The sequence below is a fragment of the Dendrobates tinctorius genome, unplaced genomic scaffold (assembly GCF_039654945.1).
Source record: "Dendrobates tinctorius isolate UK_male_01 unplaced genomic scaffold, ASM3965494v1 ptg000009l, whole genome shotgun sequence".
Lineage (NCBI taxonomy): Eukaryota > Metazoa > Chordata > Amphibia > Anura > Dendrobatidae > Dendrobates > Dendrobates tinctorius.
Window position 1 is genome coordinate 5,093,901 of NW_027361677.1, and position 22,730 is coordinate 5,116,630.

At 42.1% G+C, this 22,730-nt stretch overlaps 1 long non-coding RNA gene across 1 annotated transcript; it reads left to right on the forward strand.

Moving 5' to 3' along the window:
• The first annotated feature begins 937 nt into the window (after positions 1-937).
• Positions 938-9,292, forward strand: LOC141095895 (uncharacterized). Its single transcript, XR_012233487.1, has 4 exons — positions 938-1,281; positions 2,445-2,513; positions 2,597-2,801; positions 5,993-9,292. It is a non-coding gene; the product is annotated as an uncharacterized lncRNA (long non-coding RNA).
• The last annotated feature ends 13,438 nt before the right edge of the window (positions 9,293-22,730 follow it).

Consider the following 22,730-nt stretch of genomic DNA (forward strand, 5'->3'; position numbering starts at 1 on the left):
TCATTATGTACTGTTTGGAGGAGGGAAAATGAAGCACACACTGAAAGGAACACCCTGCCTACAGTGAAGCATAGTTGGAGCTTATTGATTCCTACAGTGATGCATGGTGGTGGCTTGGTGATGCTTATAGTATAGCACAGTGTCAGTTGCCAGGTAATACAGTGGCTGTTGCCAGCTAGTACAGTGGCTCAGTGATTAGAACTGAAATGATTGGTTCAACCTTGACCAACAATAATGAGATTCCACCTCTCAGGTACACTTTAGAAATTAAAATGAAGTAACTGATTTGATGCCTTGGGCATCTAGCTTTCTCTTTTATGATCTTGCCATTGCTGCTGGTAGTCATATTGATAACCTATCTATAAATAATCTCCTGGGCAGTATGGTGGCTCAGTGGTTTTGCTATGTTGTTGAAGTCATGGGGTCATCTCGGACAGAGCACGCTGAGATTCCACCTCTCAGGCACACTTTAAAAATTGAAGTGAGTGGGAACTAGTTTCTCTTTTCACAACCTTCCCATAGGTGTTGGAAGTCATTTTCATGACTTAGCCAGTAAACAGCTCTTGGACAGCATGGAGGGTGGGTGGTTATGTTGGCTGTGGATTAATCTGTGTACAGTCCTGCTGTTCAACAGTGAAGATATATTTATTCATGAACAAAGATAACGCAGCTTACAACTGGTATTTCTTACAGCTCGGGATCTTAGCATCTCGCCTGCCAGCTTGTAAAGTGACAGCAGAATGTGCTCCAGCTACACACAGTGTGAACAGTGAGCGGGAACGTCCTGGGGCTCTTCTTTTTTTTTTTTAGACAATGTATTATTGACAATATAACACTATTGTTGGAGACAGAGACTCCTGCCCCAATAAACAGTAGAACATAGTAGCTGCAATATATGCAATAATAAACATTATTCTTACAGTTTAGCATTGTAGGTTTCCATTGCTCGGGTTACTGGTTCAAATCTAACCAAGGACAGTCATTTTCCAGTGGCAAGGCCCTACAGAATAACATTGGTCCAAGTGTGATCCGATGTTTTGACGGGTAACACTCGGACCAAAATTACGGTCGTCTGCATGCGCCCTTACGGTGAGGACTAAACAGCAGCCCAGTTTTTCAATTTTCTTTTCCTTTTGTTCTAGGTTCTTTACAAAGGGAAGACTGGTGGATTTGTATAGGAATATACATTACCTTTTTCTGCAAATGAAGAGGCACCTATGAAGAAACTAACTTTCTCCTGGGTCCCTATGTATACAGAACGTTCAGTCACATGTGGTGGGGGTAAGGAAATGTTTTTATTCAGTGTTTATTATGGAATGTTTTTGACTACGTAAGCCAGTGGGCATAGCTATGAGGAGCAGAGGTAGCACTCACTTCTGATCCCACATACCTTAGGTACACTAAGGCCTGCAGGCTGTTTACGGCCCTCAATGACCTTTTTTCTCACCCCCGTGCAGATTCCCGAGGACTGCAGTGCTTGGGTCGGCAGCTGCATTTTGATAACTGCCGTCCCATTAATTTCTTCTTACGCTGTGAGCACACAGTGTTCACTATCTACTGAAAGCTAAGGTGTGTGCAGTGAAAGACTAGGTCCTGACACCGGTGCCAGCATCAGGCCGCTCTTTGTGGGCGGAGTTAGCACACGATTCGTACGGCCCACAAGGATGGTATAAATATCCAAGTTTATAAATGGCACACGGTAGGTGGGACAGGAACTGTTACAAAATTTGCACTGGGGCCCAGGAACTTCACACTATACACCTGGAATAAGGGCTGATGTGTTACGCCAATGTAATACTAGAGTAAAGGTTTCATATTTTGAGAAAGCGTCATTTTTGGGGGTAGAATGATGGACATTTTAAAATGTGTCCTTTGCCCAGAATTACTTTTTTTTTCCAGAGTGGGTTAATAGTGTACTTAAAGGCAGAGATTCATTGTCGTACGGGAATGGACAGGACATAAAAAAAAGGATGTATTTTTTACTGTCTTTTTTTTCTAGAAACTGCACCTCTAGTCCACAGTTTGTGTTTGGTATTGCAGCGCCGCTCAATTGAAGTCAATAGTACTAAGAGGCAATACTACACACTACCGGTGGACATGTGAGGCTCTGCTGCTGGAAGAAAGTAGCCATGATTTTTTGCTTAATGATTAATTTTGATGAACTAAATTTGAAGACAACTTTTTTGAGGATCAATCAGGTCTTGAGTTTGCTATATTCTGGAATAGATGATTGGCAGACGAAGGAGTCTTTTTGATGAGTTTTTGGCACAGAAACTGAGTGCAAACTCCAAGATTTGGAGGAGTTTTGAAATGTTGAAAGTTTTTAAAAGTTTCTGCTCCAAAAACTCCTCAAAAAGCTACATGTACATATAGCCCTTGTATATTTAGTATTATCTTTTTCCATATTTTTAAGGTCAAATGAATGTGAAATTTGTCTGTTCTAGCATGTGCGGGTTGTTGAGCAAACAAGTCCTGGAGCCAAAATTGTGCAATACCCAACCATGCCCAGCGTTGTAAGTAGCCTTCAATGATGGAAACTTGGAAAAGTGAATCTATCGATCATCCTAAACGTTGTTATTTTCATTGTTTCCTACAGTTGGTCAGCTGGTCAGTAGAGTCCATGCAGCGTTTCTTGTGGTGGTGGCCCACAGACCAGGACTATTCAGTGCCTTCAAAAAAAGACTATGCAGGGTGAGGAACTGGCTGGACACTCCAACTGCCCAGTGAGTACTCCTATCCAGGCCCAACAGTGCAACACTCAGGACTGTCCAGCAGAATGGAGCTCCGGTCCGTGGTCTCAGGTAGGATGAGAAATTGACTATAATAACAGAAGCCCATGGACAGTCCCAATCTTCTTAGTATTAGTTCTCACTCTTGCATCAGAGATACGTTAATTGAATCGTATTCTTTGTAGTGTTTTTAAGCATGGGGTCCGCATCTATCTTAAGAACAGGGCCATGAAACACCGCAGTTTTCGGAGAGGTGGGTCATGCGTGAGCGGTTTTCTTCACCGATTTGTAAAGGAGTTACAATAATTGTTGAGCGGGATTACTTGAGAATTTTTTAGAATTCATGTAGAAGAGAGGTCAACTCTGTATTCCGGACTGCATGCAACAAGGTCGTGTTCTCTGGCTGTGGATTCCAGTGGTGGAGCTCACATTTATCAGATAATTATTACATATTAGGTCTTTAAAGAGGACCTATCCAAAGGTCACAAGTTGCTCTTATTGTATTCCCCTTGCTCCCCTGAGCATTCCTTTTTTTCATTTTTTTTAATCTGCCTTACGGTTCCAGAAATATGGACCTTTGTATTTAGTGCCACTTTTTATGTTCTTTATAAGGGGGTGTTGCTCACATGGTACTAATGCAAAACAAACCTAAAGACATGCCCCTGAGGATCCTGTGAACCATGCCCCCTTATAAAGATCATACAAATTTGCACTAAATAAAAAGACCCATGTCTCTGGAAAAGTATAGTGAATAAAAAAAAAAATAGAATAATCAGGAGAGCAGCCGGGGATAAGATCAGATCAAAAGCAGGCCTCTTTTTACCTGGTGACTGGTCCTCTTTAAGATGGGACAACTCTTTGAACAACGATTGTCCTCTGCAATATTTCTAGAATACTTTTTGTTTAAACATATTGTAGCAACATATTGTCCGTGCTCAGTAAAACAAAAGCGTCACTCACCATTTCCTTAAAAATTATTCCTTTATTCCATCATCGGTGCGCAGGGGCCACAGGGAGAACAGTGGACGACGGCCTTTTAGCATTAACACAAGAATTCTATGGGTCCAGGACAATAATCAACATGTGTCCCCTATCTACAGAATGTATGACTTTTAGGGGTCTGACCCCTGAGATCCTCACTGAATATGACAACAGGGGTCTCAAAGTTCTGTGTGTAAATGGAGAAGTAATGAGCACGTGCAACCACATCTCCAGTCGAGCAGCGGTCGCACATGCTTTTTTTTTTTATTCTAGCCACTCTCTTGAGTAATCTCTTGTTTGCTTTTTTGTAAATCCACCATACGGTTCCAGAGATATGGGCATTTATTGCAAATATGTAGAGTCTTTACTCAGGGGTGTGGCTCACAGTTGCTCTGTGGGCGTGTCTTTGGGTAGCGCTGCATAATTATCTTATGAGCCACGCCTATGATAAAAATATATACTCTTGAGATTTGGCAATGTAGAATTATGGGTTCTGCTTACATCATATTAAAACACGTAGTTGTGTTAGGGTGGGTTTGGTTTCGTCCATACAAAGCATTGATCAACGACTTAACAAATCGATTGGTGCATATTTAAAGACCTTTAAAATCACCCTTTTCTTTACCAGTTGGTTAATAAGTTCATGTATACGGTATAAAAAATAAGTTGTTATTTCTAGAACATATTCAAGGGATGTGCTACTGACAATATGCAAACTGCACAGCGTTGGGACCGGTGTGTGGCTGTAAGACAACCAACTGCAGCAGAAGCCTCTCCCTTCTGCCATGTGTGCAGGTGGACAAAACATACTGAAGACCCACTCACTGACTAAGTAGGAATGGCTTCACTCAACTGCCTGCCACAAATGGAACTGCTCAGTAGAATTATTCTCAATGATTCTGTCACCATACAGTTTGCGCTACCTTGTGTGAAAGGGCCCTAAATGAATGCTGATGAAATTATTATATAGGTGATCAGTGGTCATTACGGGTAGAAATCTAACCATATAAACCCACTGTAATTCTGTTACACGGACCGTTTGATGTTAATAATTGTTAGTACGATCATTCGGTCCCCATACATTTTGCATGTTGTTGACAGTACATGACTAGAGATGAGCAAACCTGAACTGTAAAATTCAAGGTTCATACTGGACACTTGGTGTCTGGCGTTGAATTCCAAACGCCTAGTGTCCGGCGCCGGGCTCCTAACGCCTGGTGTCCGGTGCCGAGCTCTGAACGCCTGGTTTCCTGGGCCGAGCTCCCAACGCCTGGTGTCCGGCGCCGAGCTCCCAACGCCTAGTGTCCGGCACCGAACTCCTAACGCCTGGTGTTCGGTGCTGAACTCCTAACACGAACTTCTCCTGGAAATCCGCTTTAGAGTTCATGGAGGAGAGAGATGTATTTTTCTGCTCCAAAGTTCGGGTTCCCATTTATTTCTATGGTGTTCGGGTTTAAGTTCCAGAAGTACCAGAACTGTACCTGAACCGAATTTTGGACTAAAATTCGGTCGGTACAAGACGAACCCAAACTGCTCATCCCTAAACAGACTATAACACAGATCTATGCTACTGCTGAGGTTGCCATGATTGGTTGGAGTCAAAAAACCTACCCAAAAAGTCAAAAAGCAGGCAACTGATTAACCCTTATGGTTAAAAATGTTTTTGTATTCTTAGTAACAATTTAAAGTGAAGCTTGTTGTAGTTTTGATAAAATCACAGTTTTATCTGCTGCTGATCTAGCAGTTCTCTGAATGCTAAGCTGTGTATAACCCCGCCCACACCACTGATTGGCAGCTATGTGCACTGCATAAGCAGAAAGCTGCCAATTATTGGTGGAGGCGGAGCTGCACAGAGCAATAGGACTAGATGGCACAAGGCAACTAGTCTTCTGGTGATAATCTCCTGCTGATAAAACAGTGGTTTTATCAAAACTACATCAAGTAGCCCAGTAAGTGACACATCGCTGTAAATAAACGAGAACTGAAGTGTGGAGAACAAGACAATCATGGCAAACATGTCACCGTTCCTCAGAGGAGATGTCGCTGTGTCAGAAAAGCGAACATACCCCTGGAGCAGCCATGCTACAGCAAACCCTGCCCCGTGCACTCTCCTTACAATGCATTTTATGTATGGCATACATATCCATGGCAGCCGGTAAATCTTCTCTACCTTTATTTGAAAAACATTTTTTTTGCTAAAATGATAGTGAAAAACAAGTTAAATATACATAGCCATATACAGTATAATGAATGTAACCAGAACATATGTTCATTCTCATCAGTGTACGGTTACATGTGGCGGAGGAATGTAAATACGAGTTGTCCAGTGCCTTCATCAAGGTAGACCTGCGGTTGGTTGTTTGCCTCATCAAAAGCCGACAACTTCCCAAGCTTGCAACATGAACTTCTGTCCGACTTCAGGAATCCAAGGTATTTAATGGGACAAAAAACCTTTAACAGCACTAAAATCTATGGAATTTCATTAGGTTTTGATTAGTGATGAGCATACGTGCTCAGAAAAGGCGTTATTCCAGCATGCTTGGGTGCTAACAGAGTGTCTACAGCGTGCCCGAATAATGTGTTCGCGTCCCCGAGGCTGCAGGGATTGCCTAACAAATAGGCAATCGAACATGTGTTGTGGCTGTCGAACAGCTGTGAGACATGCAGCTGCGGGGACTCGAAAATATTTTTCGAGCACTCCGAAGTCATTTGGTTGGCACCCGAGCATGCTCAGATAATACCTTATCCGACCAAGCTTGGGTGTTATCAGAGTATCTTGAGCGTGCTTGTATATTATGTTCATTCCCTGCGGCTGTTCGACATCCACAACACATTAAGGGTTTGCCTAACTTCTGGTATCAGAACATTTTGGGCACACTCGTATACCATGTTCGAGTCCCTGCAGCTCCATGATTTGCACCTGCTGGCAGCCTCAACAGGGATTCCCAACATGTGTTGTCCCCATTCTAGTGAATGTTAGGACTTCCAGTATTCAGAAATGATCTATCCTGTGTATAAATTATAGCACTACTTCTTTAAGGTATTTTCTGACTGTAGTCACTCAGTTTAACAGTCTACTCCGTCCAACCCAGACTATCATGATGACTTCTCCGATTTAATGAATTTCTTCTCTAAACATTTTTTCCTTTTTTTTAGCATAGAAACGTGTGCATATTTGATAACATAACCCCCCCCCCCTGATCTTTTTGGTTATGTGTATGCATTTACAAATATGTTTGATGCCATAGCAAGTTGAGATGAAAGAATAAATTCTCAGGACCCTTGACAAGGTGTAACCAATCGGGATCATCCCTAACTCTAGAATTAAAGCTAGACCTCAATATTCAGTGGGGAAAAAAGTTTTTAGTCAGCCACCAATTGTGCAAGTTCTCCCACTTAACCCCTTAATGTCCAATGACGGACACAGTCCATCATCACACATCTCCCCTGCTTTGATGAGGGCTCCGGCGCTGAGCCCGCATCAAAGCCGGGACATGTCAGCTGTTATGAACAGCTGACATGTGCCCGCAATAGGCGCGAGCGGAATCGCCATCCGCCCGTGCCTATTAAGTAGTTAAATCCCGCTGTCAAAGCTGACTGCGGGCATTTAAATAGCATTTCCGGCCGCCGGGCCGGAAATGACGTCATCGCCGACCCCCGTCAAGTGATCGGGGGTTGGCGTCATGTTGCCTGGACAACCAGAGGTCTCTATGAGACCTCTATGGCTGTTCCAGGCATTTGGCTTTCAGCGCCACCCAGTGGTCGGCACTGAAAGCACAACAGTAAATCTGCTACATATGGGCGATCTGCTCATCCCCCATATGTAGCAGAGCCGATCGGGTTGCACATGCTTCTAGCCTCCTATGGAGGCTATTGAAGCATGCCAAAAGTGGAAAAAAAAAAAATGTTTAAAAATAAAAAAAAAAATTAATAAACCTAAAAGTTCAAATCACCCCCCTTTCGCCCCAATCAAAACAGTAAAAAAAAAAAAATCCCACATACACATATTAGGTATCGCCGCGTTCAGAATCGCCCAATCAATAAAAAAAAACATTAACCCGATCGCTAAATGGCGTAGTGAGGAAAAAAATTCAAAACGCCAGAATTCCGTTTTTTTGGTCGCCAAGACATTGCAATAACGGGCGATCAAAAGAACGTATCATTAAAAACGTCAGCCCGGCACGGAAAAAATAAGCCCTGACCCGACCCCAGATCATGAAAAATGGAGACGCTACGGCTCTTGGAAAATTGCGCAATTTTTTTTTTTTTAGCAAACTTTGGAATTTTTTTCACCACTTACATAAAAGAGGACATAGACATGTTTGGTGTTTATGAACTCGTAATAACCTGGAGAATCATAATGGCAGGTCAGATTTAGCATCTAGTGAACCTAGCAAAAAAGCCAAGCAAACAACAAGTGTTGGATTGCACTTTTTTTGCAATTTCACCGCACTTGGAGGAATTTTTCTCCTGTTTTCGAGTACACGACATGGTAAAACCAATGGTGTCATTTAAAAGTACAACTCGTCCCGCAAAAAGATAAGCCCTCGCATGGCCATATAGACGGAAAAATAAAAAAGTTATGGCTCTGAAAAGAAGGGTTCATAGTGGCTTTTGTAAGGCATATCAAATATGAAATAAGTGAAATATGAATAGCATAATGGCTTTTGTAATCTAGAAAAACATATGAGATACTTAGCACAAAATTTGGCCAAAAGATGTGAGCCCATTCACCAACGACAAGGTGATCTCAGATTGAATGGGTCCCTATACTGACTGCCTGGTGTGAACTGACCTCTGGCTAGTGTGGTGTGCTACCATTTTCTATTTAATATGTAAGTTGCCTTTTGGTATTCATTCCACTATGCAATGAATAAAAATTTGCAACTGTAATATTTCATTCAGAGATATCTAGGATGTGATATTTTAGTGTTCCCTTTTTTTTTTGAGCAATGTATATACACACACACACACACACACACACACACACAGCTCAGGGAATAATTAAGAGACCACTGCACAGTTTTATAAAAATCAGCTTCTCTACATGTCTGACAGCCATTCCATTCCAGTGTCAGTTGAATTCCTACCAGAGTACACCTCATTCTACCTATTGTGTGTATGATTAAGTGATCACCTGAACCAAGTCTTATTTAATGAAGGAAAGTATAAAAAACCCTGCTGTGGTGTTCACAATCCTCTTACAATAGGACAAGCAAGGATGGCAAAACAAGTGCTTGTAATATCCCAAAGTAATAGGAATGAAAAAGTAACTTTTAACTATGCCAAAGGAGTTGAAAAGAAAAGTCTTGAATGAGGAAAAGAAGGGCTCAATTCTGGCTTTACTAGCAGAGGGATACAGTGAGCGTCATGTTGCCTCCATCCTTAAAATTTCTAAGACGGCAGTCCATTACAACAAGGTCAAGCAGCAGACATTGGGGACAACAAAGCTACAAACCGGCAAACGACTCTCCACTGACCTGGATGACTGTCACCTTATTCAAATATCACTCATCAACCGCAGGATGACATCAAGTGACCTTCAAAAGGAATGGCAAATGGCAGCTGGGGTGAAGTGCATGGCAAGACCAGTTCATAACAGGCTCCTAGAGGCAGGGCTCAAGTCATATAAAGCTAGAAAAAAGCCTTTCATCAATGAGAAGCAAAGGAGAGCCAGGCTCAAGTTTGCCAATGACCATAAGGATTGAACCATAGAGGACTGGAATAAGGTAATCTTCTCTGATGAGTCTAATTTTCAGCTTTGCCCAACACCTGGTCGTCTAATGGTTAGACGGAGACCTGGAGAGGCGTACAAGCCACAGTGTCTTGCACCCACTGTGAAATTTGGTGGAGGATCAGTGATGATCTGGGGATGCTTCAGCAAGGCTGGAATTGGGCAGGTTAATCTTTGCAAAGGACATATGAATCAAGCCGCATTCAAGGTTATCCTGGAAAAACAGTTGATTCTTTCTGCTCAGGCAATGTTCCTCAACTCTGAGGACTGGTTTTTCCAGCAGAACAATGCGCCATGCCACACAGCTAGGTCAATCAATGTGTGGATGAAGGACCACCACATCAAATCCCTGTCATTACCAGCCCAATCTCCAGACCTGAGCCCCATTGAAAACCTCTGGAATGTAATCTAGAGGAAGATGGATAGTCACAAGCCATCCAACGAAGAACTACTTACATTTTTGTACCAATAGTGGCATAAGGTCACCGAAAAGCAGTGTGAAAGACTGGTGGAAAGCAGCCAAGACGCATGAAAGCTGTGATTAAAAATCATGGTTATTCCACAAAATATTGATTTCTGAACTCTTCCTGAGGTAAAACATTAGTATTGTTGTTTCTTTTCCAAAGATTTTATTTGGATTTTAAAATAACAGGCAAGAATAGGGAGTAAGGACAGGAGAGGAGGGAGGGGGGGGGGAGAGGATAGGGATGGGGAGGGGAAGAGAAAACAATATCAATGCAGCAATATAACAATATAACAAGAGTGATATTACACTTATAGGGTACATAATGCCCAGGTCACTGGGGGTGTAAGAGGTATAAACAAACGACTGCGAACAAACGCATAACGAGAGATTGTAGGCCAATTAAGGCCAATCATGAGTGAGCAAATATTTAACAGGGATTAGTGGACGAAATATACAGTTAAATGGTAGCGCCTAGAAGTTGGTGGTGAAAGAAAATAAGTTATAGGGGACGGAAAGGCCTTGTCCCATTTGTTCCATTTTTTATAAAATTTTCCAAACTGATTATTAATCAGAGCAAAATTCAGTTCATGTGCTCTATGTTGCTGGGCTAGGTGGAAGATAACCTCTGGATTTGGGAGTATTTTGTTTTTCCAGTGGAAAGTGATGAAATTTTTTGCTACAAGACAAAGATGAATGAATATGGGTTGGAGTGCCAAGTCTAGTTCGTCTAGGTTAAGGGAAAGAAGGGCCATTTGAGGGGTGAGGGTTAAAGTTTTGTTGGAGAGTTTATTGAGAGAGGTAGAGATCCAAGACCAGACTATTTTGACTCTGGGACATTCCCAAAACATATGCAATAGGTCTCCCTTGAAGCCGCAGTCTCTCCAGCAAAGGGGTGAGGATGAGTTTGAAGGACCGAAGTGTGCTAATTTTGCCGGAGTAAGGTACCAATTACTAATAGTTTTAAAGTATGTCTCTTGAAGTGGAAATGAGATTGTGGAGTTGTACGTTTTGGAGAGAGCCTCTTCCCATTGTTCAGGAGAAAAGGTGGATTTTAGGGTTTTTTCCCAGGTAACCATATAAGGGCTTTTTGACAAACTATCGTCGTTATTGAAGGAGTCATAGAGAAAGCCATGACTCCAAAAGATTTTATGATGAGGATTGAGTAAGACTTTTATGGAAGCATGAGTAAAGTTCATTTTTGACTTAAGAAAAGCGAGGACATTATCTTTTAAGAGGATGAATTCTAAGAATAAGGAATGAGGGACGTTAAAATTTTTTCTCAGTGATGCAAAGTGTACGAAATTGGAGCCGTTGTGGATATCTCCCAATTTTGTGATTTTTAATTCTGGCCAAATAGTAGGGAGGGTTACGTTAGAGAGGCTAAAAATAAGAGTAAGGGGTATGTTTTTTAGAATGGGGAATTTGTGTGACCGTCTGCTTGGTTTGGAGAATTTACACCAAGCTTGAGCAATGGCCAGGAATAGAGGGTGAGCGTTAAGGTTAGGAAGATGATTTGAGATTGCTTGAGTGATGATGTTGCTTAACTGTTTACCATTATTTAAAAATAGTTCCAAGTCAAACCAGGCCGGAGGTTCACGTTGGGAAATCCAATGGACACTTTGTTTAATCAGAAGAGTTTGATAATGGGCAATAATGTTGGGAAGGCCCATCCCCCCATTCCCTTTTTTCCTGTATAATGATGAGGAAGAAGTCCTAGCTTTTTTTCCTCCCCACAGGAAGGTTTTGAACAAAGATTGGATGTTTCTCAGAAGTATGACCGGGATGGGCAGAGGGAGGCATCGGAGAACATATAGAATTTTTGGAAGGATGTGTGTTTTAAGGATATAATTTTTTCCCCACCAAGAGAGATTTTTCTCTTTAAAGATTAAGCAGTCTTTGCTTATTGAATCTGTCAAATTTCTCAGATTTATCTTCCCCATAAGGTGGAGATTATTACAGAGGGAAATACCTAGGTAAGGAATCTCTCTGTTGCACCAGTTAAGGGATGTTTTTTCCTTTATTGCATCTGTTTGTTTAGTGTCAAGATTAAGGGGAAGGATGTTCGATTTTGACTGGTTGATTTTGTAATTAGATAGATCCGAGAATTTGTCTAGTTCATTGAAGACCTCAGATGAAGAGTTTTGGGGGTCAGTTAAAGTCAAAATGATGTAATCTGCGAATAGGCTGATTTTGTGTTCCTTGTGTTGGGTATGGATACCTTTAATTTTGGCATTGTTACGAATGTGTTCGGCTAAGGGTTCGAGGGCCAAGTTGAAAAGTAGGGGTGATAGAGGGCACCCCTGCCTGGTGCCGTTCGAGATAGCAAAGGGGTTTGAGATATGATTGTTGGAGGTTATTTTCGCGCTTGGGTTTGAGTATAGTGCCATAATAGTGGTCACTAATTTTTGATTGAATCCAAATTTGAAAAGAGTGTGTCTAAGGAAGTCCCAATTTATGCGGTCAGAGGCCTTCTCGGCATCTAGTGATATTAAAGTTGTTGGAGTTTTAGTAGAGTTGGCGTACCTAATAACGTTTATTAATCTCCTTGTAGCGTCTGCGGGTTGTTTCCCATGGGTGAATCCCATTTGGTCATTGGCCAGAAGATACGGGAGAAAGTTACTCAACCTTTTGGCTATTATTTTGGAGAACAGTTTTATGTCTGTGTTGATGAGGGAAATGGGGCGATAATTGGTCATTAGTTCAGGGTTACCTTTAGGTTTTGGAATCAGGACAATCGAGGCCTCAAGCATTTCCTTTGGAAATAGCCCCCGGACTGCGGCAAAGTTGAATACTTCTGCAAGGTGAGGAGATAAGAGTTTACTGAAGGTTTTGTAGTATGAATTGTTGAAACCGTCGGGGCCTGGGGATTTGTGGAGGGGGAATTTGTTAATAGTATCTTCTATTTCAATAGGGGAGAAAGGGGCAGACATAAAGGCCAGGTCGTCGGTTAGTATTGTTGTTTCTAAATAATTATGAACATGTTTTCTTAGCATTATTTGAGGTCTGCAAGCACTGCATTTTTTATTATTTTGACCATTTCTCATTTTCTGAAAATACAAAATTTAGCGCTTGGAAATTCGAAGACATGTTGTCAGAAGTTTATAGAATAAAAGAGCAATTTACATTTTACTCAAAAATATAAAGAGAAAAATCAGACAAACTGAAAATTTTGCAGTGGTCTCTTAATTTTTGCCAGAGCTGTATGTACAGTCAAATCACAACTTATTATTCCTTTTCATGTTTACTTATATATGTACTGATTAAGATCTAGTAGCCATTTTATTTATCTCCATCATTTGTGCCATGATACTGTTTACTGTGTGTATACAATTAAATGGGTGTTTCTACTTAACCATAAAATTTGGACTGCATCTGGGAATGGAAATTCATAGCAGCATTTGAGCCTATATATTGAATTCCCACTTTCCTACTTATATTTATTTCCTAAACAGCGTTCCCTACATTAAATTTTCTCCTTATAATTGTTTTTGTTTTTTTTTGTTTTTTTTAATGATTAAAAATAATTTTATCGTGGATCTTTTCTCAGAACTGGACCCCTTTTTTGAATTGAAGGTTCCATTTCATTTTTGTGTGTTGTACTGTACAGAAATGTGTCTGTTTTCCTTCACCGTAAATCTCCCATTTAAGAAGGGCCCACAATTACTCATAATGGTTTAGGTCCGGTGAGGAAGAGGTTGTATCATTATTCTTTCATCGTTAAGGCCTTTACTGGCAGCCGAGCAGTGGAGACATTGATGCTGCGATGGAGCATTGTCCTGCAGAACAATCATAATTTTCTTGAAATATACAGATCTTTTCCTCTATCACTATATGAAGGAAGAGTCTCCTAAACACTGGTAATAGGTTTGGGACTTGATTTTAAGTTCATCTGCCACCTGAAAAGGTCCATCAAGCTCATCATTAATAATCCCAACCCATAGCTATTCCTCACCTTCACCTTGCTGGTGTCAGAATAGATGTTTGTACCAGTTACTTATCCAACCATTGCCAACTGGTCCATCAAGAGTCGCTTTAGTCTCATCAGTATATGAAACCTTTTAAAAAAATCTGTCTTCAGATATTTCTTGGCTCAGTCTTGATCAGGGCCGCACCTATAATGAGGCGATTTGCACCAGCTGCTCAAGCGGCAGGCAGCAGGGGGCGGCATTATGCGCTCCTCTATCCGCAGCACCTACAATTTAGCCTCTGCACGCTGATGCTGCGGTCGTGCAAGAGGCTGTAATTGATGCGGTCACAGGAGGGAAGGTGTCAGTGCCCCCTGATCATGTAACCCATGACTCCTCCCCTCCTGTGACCTCATCACAGGTCCTGTGCGCATAATTCCTTGGTTTATGCAGGACTGCTGTCATCATGAGTGAGCTACTTGTGTGTGTGAGCTGTGTGTGAGTTGTGTGATACATGTGTGTGTGTGATACGTTTGAGCTGTGTGTGCGATATGTGTGAGCTGTGTGTGTGTGTGTGCAATACGTGTGAGCGGTGTGAGCTGTGTGTGATACATGTAAGCTGTGTTTGATACGTGTGAGCTGTGTGTGAGCTGCTTGTGTGAGCTGTGTGATACGTGTGTGTGTGAGCTAAAGCAAAAGTTGGCACAACCTGCCAGTGTTCTACGATTTGGGTGAGGACATTCATTGTATGTGGGCTGGTGAATTTTTTTTGTGTCAGGGCTGCTTTTTGGTCTCAGCCCGGCCTTGTGTAAGGAGCAGAGCCGCGTGTGTACGAGGTGTACGGAGCGGAGCCGTGCGTGTGTACGAGGTGTACGGAGCGGAGCCGCGTGTGTATGAGGTGTACGGAGCGGAGCCGTGCGTGTGTACGAGGTGTATGGAGCGGAGCCGTGCGTGTGTACGAGGTGTATGGAGCGGAGCCGCGTGTGTGTACGAGGTGTAGGGAGCGGAGCCGCGCGTGTGTACGAGGTGTAGGGAGCGGAGCCGCGCGTGTGTACGAGGTGCACGGAGCGGAGCCGCGCGTGTGTACGAGGTGCACGGAGCGGAGCCGCGCGTGTGTACGAGGTGCACGGAGCGGAGCCGCGCGTGTGTACGAGGTGCACGGAGCGGAGCCGCGCGTGTGTACGAGGTGCACGGAGCGGAGCCGCGCGTGTGTACGAGGTGCACGGAGAGGAGCCGCACGTGTACGAGGTGCACGGAGCGGAGCCGCACGTGTACAGAGCAGAGATGTGTACGGAGCTGAGCAGCGCGTGTGCGAGGTGTACGGAGCAGAGTCGCACATGTGTGAGGTGTACGGAGCCGCGTGTGTGCGAGGTGTATGGAGCGGAACTGCGAGTGAACAAGGTGTATGGAGCAAAGCCACATGTGTACAAGGTTGCCGGCCATGTAAGCGGATCATGATATGTCCTGCATCGGGAGGCTCAGGTGGGCACTACAACGGGAGCCGGTCTGCTATAGTATCTTTATAGAATCTTTCTCTCTCTGTTTCTTTAGCTCTCTAATCTTTCTTTTTTTTTCTCTCTCTTGGTTCTTTCTTTCTCTCTTTGTTTCTTTCCTTCTTTCTTTCTTTCCATTCTTTCCCTTCTTTCTTTCTCTCTCTCGTCTTTCTTTCTTTCCCCTCTTTCTTTCTCTCTTTGTTCTTTCTCTCTCTGTTTTTTTTTCTCTCTGTTCTTTCTTTTCCTCAGTACCAGTAGAATAAGAGGAGGGTAGGAAACTAGGTGGCACTGGTCATATTGAGCCTCTCATACTTTTTACTGGTGTATAATCATATGCCCTGTGCACCCCCATAAAGTGGGCCAGCCCCAGACAACAGAGTACAAACAAATCACTATTACTATCAGTCCAAGTGGACAATTATATGCGTAAAGTTAATGATGTCCCTGTACCAAGCAGTGCGGAGGATCAGAATACACGGAGACCAGAGCAGCGGGGTTTGGGGAGAAGAATTATATGGGGCCCATTATACTGTATGAAGTAATATATGGTGCCCATTATTCTGTTTGAAGTAATATATGGTGCCAATTATACTGTATGAAGTAATATTTGGGGCCCATTATGCTGTATGAAGTAATATATGGTGCCCATTATACTGTGTGAAGTAATATATGGTGCCCATTATACTGTAGGAAGTAATATATGGTGCCTATTATACTGTAGGAAGTAATATATGGTGCCCATTATACTGTATGAAGTAATATATGGTGCCCATTATACTGTATGGAGTAATATATGGTGCCCATAATACTGTATTAAGTAATATATGGGGCCCATTATACTGTAGGCAGTAATATATGGTGCCCATTATACTGTATGCAGTAATATATGGTGCCAATTATACTGTATGAAGTAATATATGGTGCCCATTATGCTGTATGAAGTAATATATTGGGCCCATTATACTGTAGGAAGTAATATATGGTGCTCATTATACTGTAGGAAGTAATATATGGTGCCCATTATACTGTATGAAGTAATATATGGTGCCCATTATACTGTATGAAGTAATATATTGGGCCCATTAAACTGTAGGAAGTAATATATGGTGCCCATTATGCTGTAGGAACTAATATATGGTGCTCATTATACTGTAGGAAGTAATATATGGTGCCCATTATACTGTATGAAGTAATATATGGGGCCCATTATACTGTATGAAGTAATATATGGTGCCCATTATACTGTATGAAGTAATATATTGGGCCCATTAAACTGTAGGCAGTAATATATGGTGCCCATTATGCTGTAGGAAGTAATATATGGTGCCCCTTATGCTGTATGAAGTAATATATGGTGCCCATTATAATGTATGAAGTAATATATGGGGCCCAGTATGCTGTATGAAGTAATATATGGGGCCCATTATACTGTATGGAGCATTATATGGGGCCCATTATACTGTACGAAGTAATATATGGGGCCCATTATACTGTATGGAGCATTATATGGGGCCCATTATACTGTGCAAAGTAAAATATTGGGCCCATTATACTGTATGGAGCATTATATGGGGCCCATTATACTGTACAAAGTAATATATGGGACACATAATACTGTATGGAGCATTATGTGGGGATAGGGGATGACTTTCTGTTTGTTGTGGATCTGACCGCTGGGACCCCCATGATCCTGGGAAACATAGCTTTGAAGAGCACCATGTAAATGGAGCTGTGGTCAATCATATGCTCTGTGGTGCCATTCACATGTGGCTCTTCAAATAACTCCTTAAAGAGAGTGATGAGGGGACAACAAAGTATAGCAAAAATTCACTGATCGGGGTGAGGAGTGTTATAGTTTGTGGGCTGGTGGGATTTGTGTGGCAGGGCTGCTTTTTTGTCCCAGTCCGGCCCTGTGCCAGGCCTACCATTGCCATTAATGACCCTTGTTTTGGATACTTCTGTGTTGTTCTTCTATGTGCGTGTGATGCCGCTAACATCCTTGTGTTTGGACCCTTTTTTTTTTTCTATTTATCTAAATCAAAATGTCCACTACTGTACTCAGTTTTACAGGATAGATATGAGAATTTACTTTGTGTGTGTGGGGTGTCATTTTGCTGTTTGCCTCAGGCAGCAGAGAGGCTAGGTTCACCTCTGGTCTTGATGTTTCACCTTCTGTGTCTTGCTCGGTGAGGTTCAGCCTTTCTTACCTCGGCCATGTCTCTGAGCACTGAACACCTTGTACTTCTGTGTCTTGCTCAGTGGTGGTCAGGTTCAGCCTTCCTCACCTCGGCCATGTCTCTGAGCACCTTGTACTTCAAGGTCACAGACTTCATTATGTCGCTCTATCCCCCTTATCTCTGCCCAGGGCTCGTCTAGTGTACCCCCTTGCTATTCTGTATCAAGTCTTTCTGCATCATCTGGCTGCCCTCACCGATAAGTTAAGCTTTGGGTGGGCCCGTCTGAGTGAGGGGCTTGGGGCGACTTCAACCTCTGCTTCTCCAGAAGTTATGCTACTGGGAGAGCAGTAAGTGAGGATACTTGTAAAGTTTGAGTAGATTAAATTCTTTCATCTCTTTTTAGAACTTAAATATTTTACTGTATGCAGAAATCCTCATGAGAGATATTCAGCCCCTTCCACAATTACATTAGGTCATCGGGATATTAGTAAAAGTACCAAACAGCAGTTCTGTCAGAAGAATCGTTCTAGAAGCAGCATAGATGTTCAATATATTTATTTTTGCATGAAAGGTGTTACTAATATGCAAAGATAAAATAAGAAAGTCTGTAGATACAGTAACTTTCTATAGAGAGGAGCAGATGTTGATGATTCCGCTCCTCGGGCCTTTGGTTGTACTTGTGCTGTTTTTGCACATCCAGGTCTGGATCACACACAATGGAGAGGAGAAGAGCAGGAATGTGTAATGTGTGATCGGTGTAGATGGAGTTTTCCTGGATTCTTACAACACCGCGATCAACCATATGGCCTTCTGTCTGGCCATGGTCAGGTAGATGAAGGACCAGCCGCTTCTTCATTCTGTCCATGACCCGGTAGTGTCTGTATATGGCCGGAATCACAATTGCCGCTGTCACTCAGGACAGGAGTTTGTTTCTATGCAGCTGAGTGCTAAGGTCCAAGTGCCGGTGGCAGTGCCGGGTATAGAGACGCGAGAGTTTCTCGCAAGTGTGACCCCAGTCTATGGCCAAGTATGAGAAGGAGCAGCCGCTGCCTTCTCTTTGGCCATATCTGGTGGAGAAGGAGCAGCCGCTGCCTTCTTTTTGTCTATATCTGGTGGAGAAGGAGCAGCCGCTGCCTTCTTTTTGTCTATATCTGGTGGAGAAGGAGCAGCTGCTGCCTTCTCTGTCCATATCCAGTAGTCTTGTTCTTACCACCACAGTGTAAATGAGTCAACCAAATGGCAAGTTTGGCTGAAAGAAGTCCTTCAATTTCAGCCTTTGTTTACTTGCCATTTCAATCCAGAGGAAGGCGAAAAATAACCCCGAGGACTTGTTGTTGGAATATCCTCAGGGGAAAAAAATTCCTTCCTGACCCCAAATATGGCGATCGGAATACATCCCTGGATGTTTGGTGCTCGAATCTACGTGGCTGTTAATGTGGTGGAAGCTCTGTAGTATTTGTCACAGTCCGGTAAATTAGAAAGTCCAGGTAATTGTCTCATCCGATTAATTAAAGCTTCATTCCTCGATGTTGCTGGAATGGGGCTGATTTATATCAGCCTATTACTCCTGTAAGAAAAGAAATATATTCAAAATAAAGAAATTGAAGCGACTCGACACCATCCTAAAGTCTGGGCGGAGATCACAATATCGCAGGTTGCACATTTAAAAAAGGGTCCGTGGACCACAGGGGAGCTCATTTTAATAGACACCAAACTGGGGAAACAATTGCAGGCCAAAAATGAAGAAAAGCGTCACTCGCCGTATAAAAATACTCCTTTATTAATGTCCTGTAGACTATAACGGCTGGACTCTGTGAACAGTCGCACCTGATACTTCTCTCTCTACTGATGATATGTCTTAAAGGATGTTATTAAGAAAGTGATTTTTAAAGGTGAGCGCTGCTTTTCTCCGATTTAAGAAGAGAAATGTACATTTCTTCGAACTGGCTCCTCACATATATACTGTATACTGGGGGATATAATGATGAGGTGTATGGTGGGTATGTGTGCTACTGGGCAGAGGTAACACTATGGATGTCCCTATGTGCTATACTTACATGTCCGTAATGGAACGGTGGTTCGGCTCTGCCGGACTCCACGTCGCTCCAGTTTATGGAGCGGAAGAATGGGCGTTCTCTAATGAACGATGTTATGGCATACCGAGCAGATGGAGTTATGCAGAGAAGCTGGAAGATGAGAGAGACCATTGATCGTTATATTATGTATTATTACTGATATGTTATTACGCAATGTCTATGGACTGTCAGCATCATGTCCTCTATCCTTCCTTATAATCTACCATCATTCTTCCTCTCCTAATCCTACTTACCCCTTCTAGGATGTCAAGGGCATCGGTGGGGATCGAGGGTGGAAAATCTGGGACATTGTCCAAAGACTCATGGTAGTCGTCCATATCGCCACTGTTATCGAACGGATGCTTCCCCACAATCATCATGTACAGGATGACACCAAATGAAAAGGAATCTGCCAGATGATTGTAGCCTTCTCTATCCATTACCTATAGGAATATAAGATAGGAGATGAGCTGAATATACCGGGGAGGGGATTTACACACTGAGCCTATGAGGACCGATCTGTGATGATATGTGAGCAGGATACTCAGATTAGTACTCAATCCTACTATCGGCATTAATCACTCAGGGATGTTCCTTACCTCAGGCGCGATGTAACCCTTCGTGCCATAAAGTTCTTCCAAGGCGTCATCCTTGCCCACGTTCACGGCTGATAGGCCAAAGTCACAGAGTTTTATGTGTCCAGTGCTGTCAATGAGGACGTTATGAGGCTTCAGGTCACTGCGGGGAAAAGGAGCAGACACTGATGGTGAGAATAATTCATGAAAAGAACTTCATTAGATATGTAAGGTGACAACATAGATTTATGAAGATGAACTGATTACTGATGTATCACGCCGTGTTCATGGAGAAACTGGATTCCGCAAACCATTTCTGCTGCAAAGCGTCTGTGGAGAAGAAAGTAGAGGATGGATCAGTGGTTACACACACTTTAGGACCATAATGAACGGGCAGCAGATTATTATGATGCAGCCTAAGATATTTACCTTGTGGTCTCTATATCGAACTTCATCGATTCTCCCATTTGGCTAAACAGATCTCCTCCGGCCATTGCCTCCATGGCTATTATATAATCTTGTGGTGTTTCTACAAAGCCCCGCAGAGATGTTATGAAGCGGCAGCCGGCGCCAATACTTAGGACCTTTAACTCTGTACAGAATGTTTCCTCATCACAACAACTCTTTTCCATGATCTTAAGGACCAGTAATTCTTTGCTGACCGGATCTGATGCCAAGACGACCTGGTGAAAAATCACAGAAGATCAGAGCAAACTCTCATCTATTCTAGGGATCTGTGTAATGGATCACTGGTGTATCCCAATTATCATTACATATGAAGATCCTGTAATGAATATTTATATCATCCTGTGTATCTGGTGAAGAATACATTGGGGAGCACGGAGTAGTATAAATTCATTCTTACCTTTCCGTAAGTTCCTTTTCCAATATCAGTGAGTATAACAAGGCTGGAAAGGTCAATAGGATTTTCAGTTTTAACCAGTTTTCTCACAGGTAAAATAGGGGATCTGGCATCACCAAGGTCTTCTGCTTTCAAATCTGCTATGCCAGAGGGCATCATAACGTTTGCACCTGCTGAGATAATATAGGATTTCTTAATCTCTTTGAGAACAAATAATGGAAATACACTTTCCATTAAAGGGAATCTGTCACCCCTTTTTTTAGATATCATACAATGATATCATTCAATTGTGTGTCACATAAGGATTCTCTTAGTACTTTTGCTTCCCCCTAACCCTGCACCTTTCATGCATAAATACCTTTTTTATATCGGTTCAGATGTATGTAAACTGCTGCTGTCCGGTCCGCTGGGCGGGGCTTATTCACCTGCCCCCTCCCTGTCTGGCTCTACACAAGAAGAAATGCGTAGAGCAAGACAGGGAGGGGGGGAGAGCAGTTGAATAAGCCCCGCCCAGCGGACCGGACAGGAGCAGTTTACATACATCTGAACCGATATAAAAAAGGTATTTATGCATGAAAGGTGCAGGGTTAGGGGGAAGCAAAAGTACTAAGAGAATCCTTATGTGACACACAATTGAATGATGTCATTGTATGATATCTCAAAAAAGGGGTGACAGATTCCCTTTAAATGCGGGCTCAGGCGCTGAGCATGCATTTTACCAGGCTAACACCAGCTGTATTACATAGCTGCCACCTGCCTATAACTGCCATGACTAGAGCACACTCCGATTGCTTCAGTTTAACTATTTCAATGCTGACAGTGCTACTTAAATTAAGTGAATGCCGATTTGTGTGCACCAGCACCCATTAGTCCCCTCAGGACTCAACTGCAAGGGGTTTATTGGTTGTAATGTCTATATGGGCCTTATCTTTTACTTTCGTCCTATTGTTAAGACCTGCCTGGCTTAATTTCATATGAGAACGTCACTAAAGCTTTATACAGCGATACAGTCCCTTTACAAGAGATCAGAAAATCTCATGGTCAAATCTTCTAAAGAGACTAAAAAATGACATAAAAAAAAATTTAAAAAATAAATTCAATAATTTAATTTGAATTACTTAACCTTACCAATTAATAATAATAATAATAATAATAATAATAATAATAAAATAAGCATATCTAGGATCACTTCATTAGTAAAAGTCCGCTATGCAAAAATATAAAAATAATTATCCCAAACAGTAAATACTGAAATGAGAAAAAAATGGAACTACCAAAATTGCGTTTTTTTTCAAAATTAATAATTTACAATGTCTCAGAATATGGCGACAAACCAATTTTTTTTTCTTATTAAATTTCTAATTTTCTTCCACCATTTTAGTAAAAAGAAAACTTATGCATATTGGGCATTACCAGAATTGTATCAGACATGGAGAATTATTTTTTGAGGTCATTTTTATCACACAATTAACACAATAAAAAAAAAAAGTCGGAATCCCTTTTTTCTACACAATTTTACCAAACTCCTTTTTTCCTTTTAAAAAAAAAAAAACATTGACAAAATAAATGCGGTCGTTTGAAGCTACAGCTCGGCCCACTGAAAAAATAACAAGCTCACATACGGCTGTATTAGAAGACAAATGAAGAAAAAAAACTTATGGCTTTTCGAAAAAAGGGAGGAAAAAAAACTACCCAATCAACTAGGGGTTAATAAATATAGCTCCAGATATCAT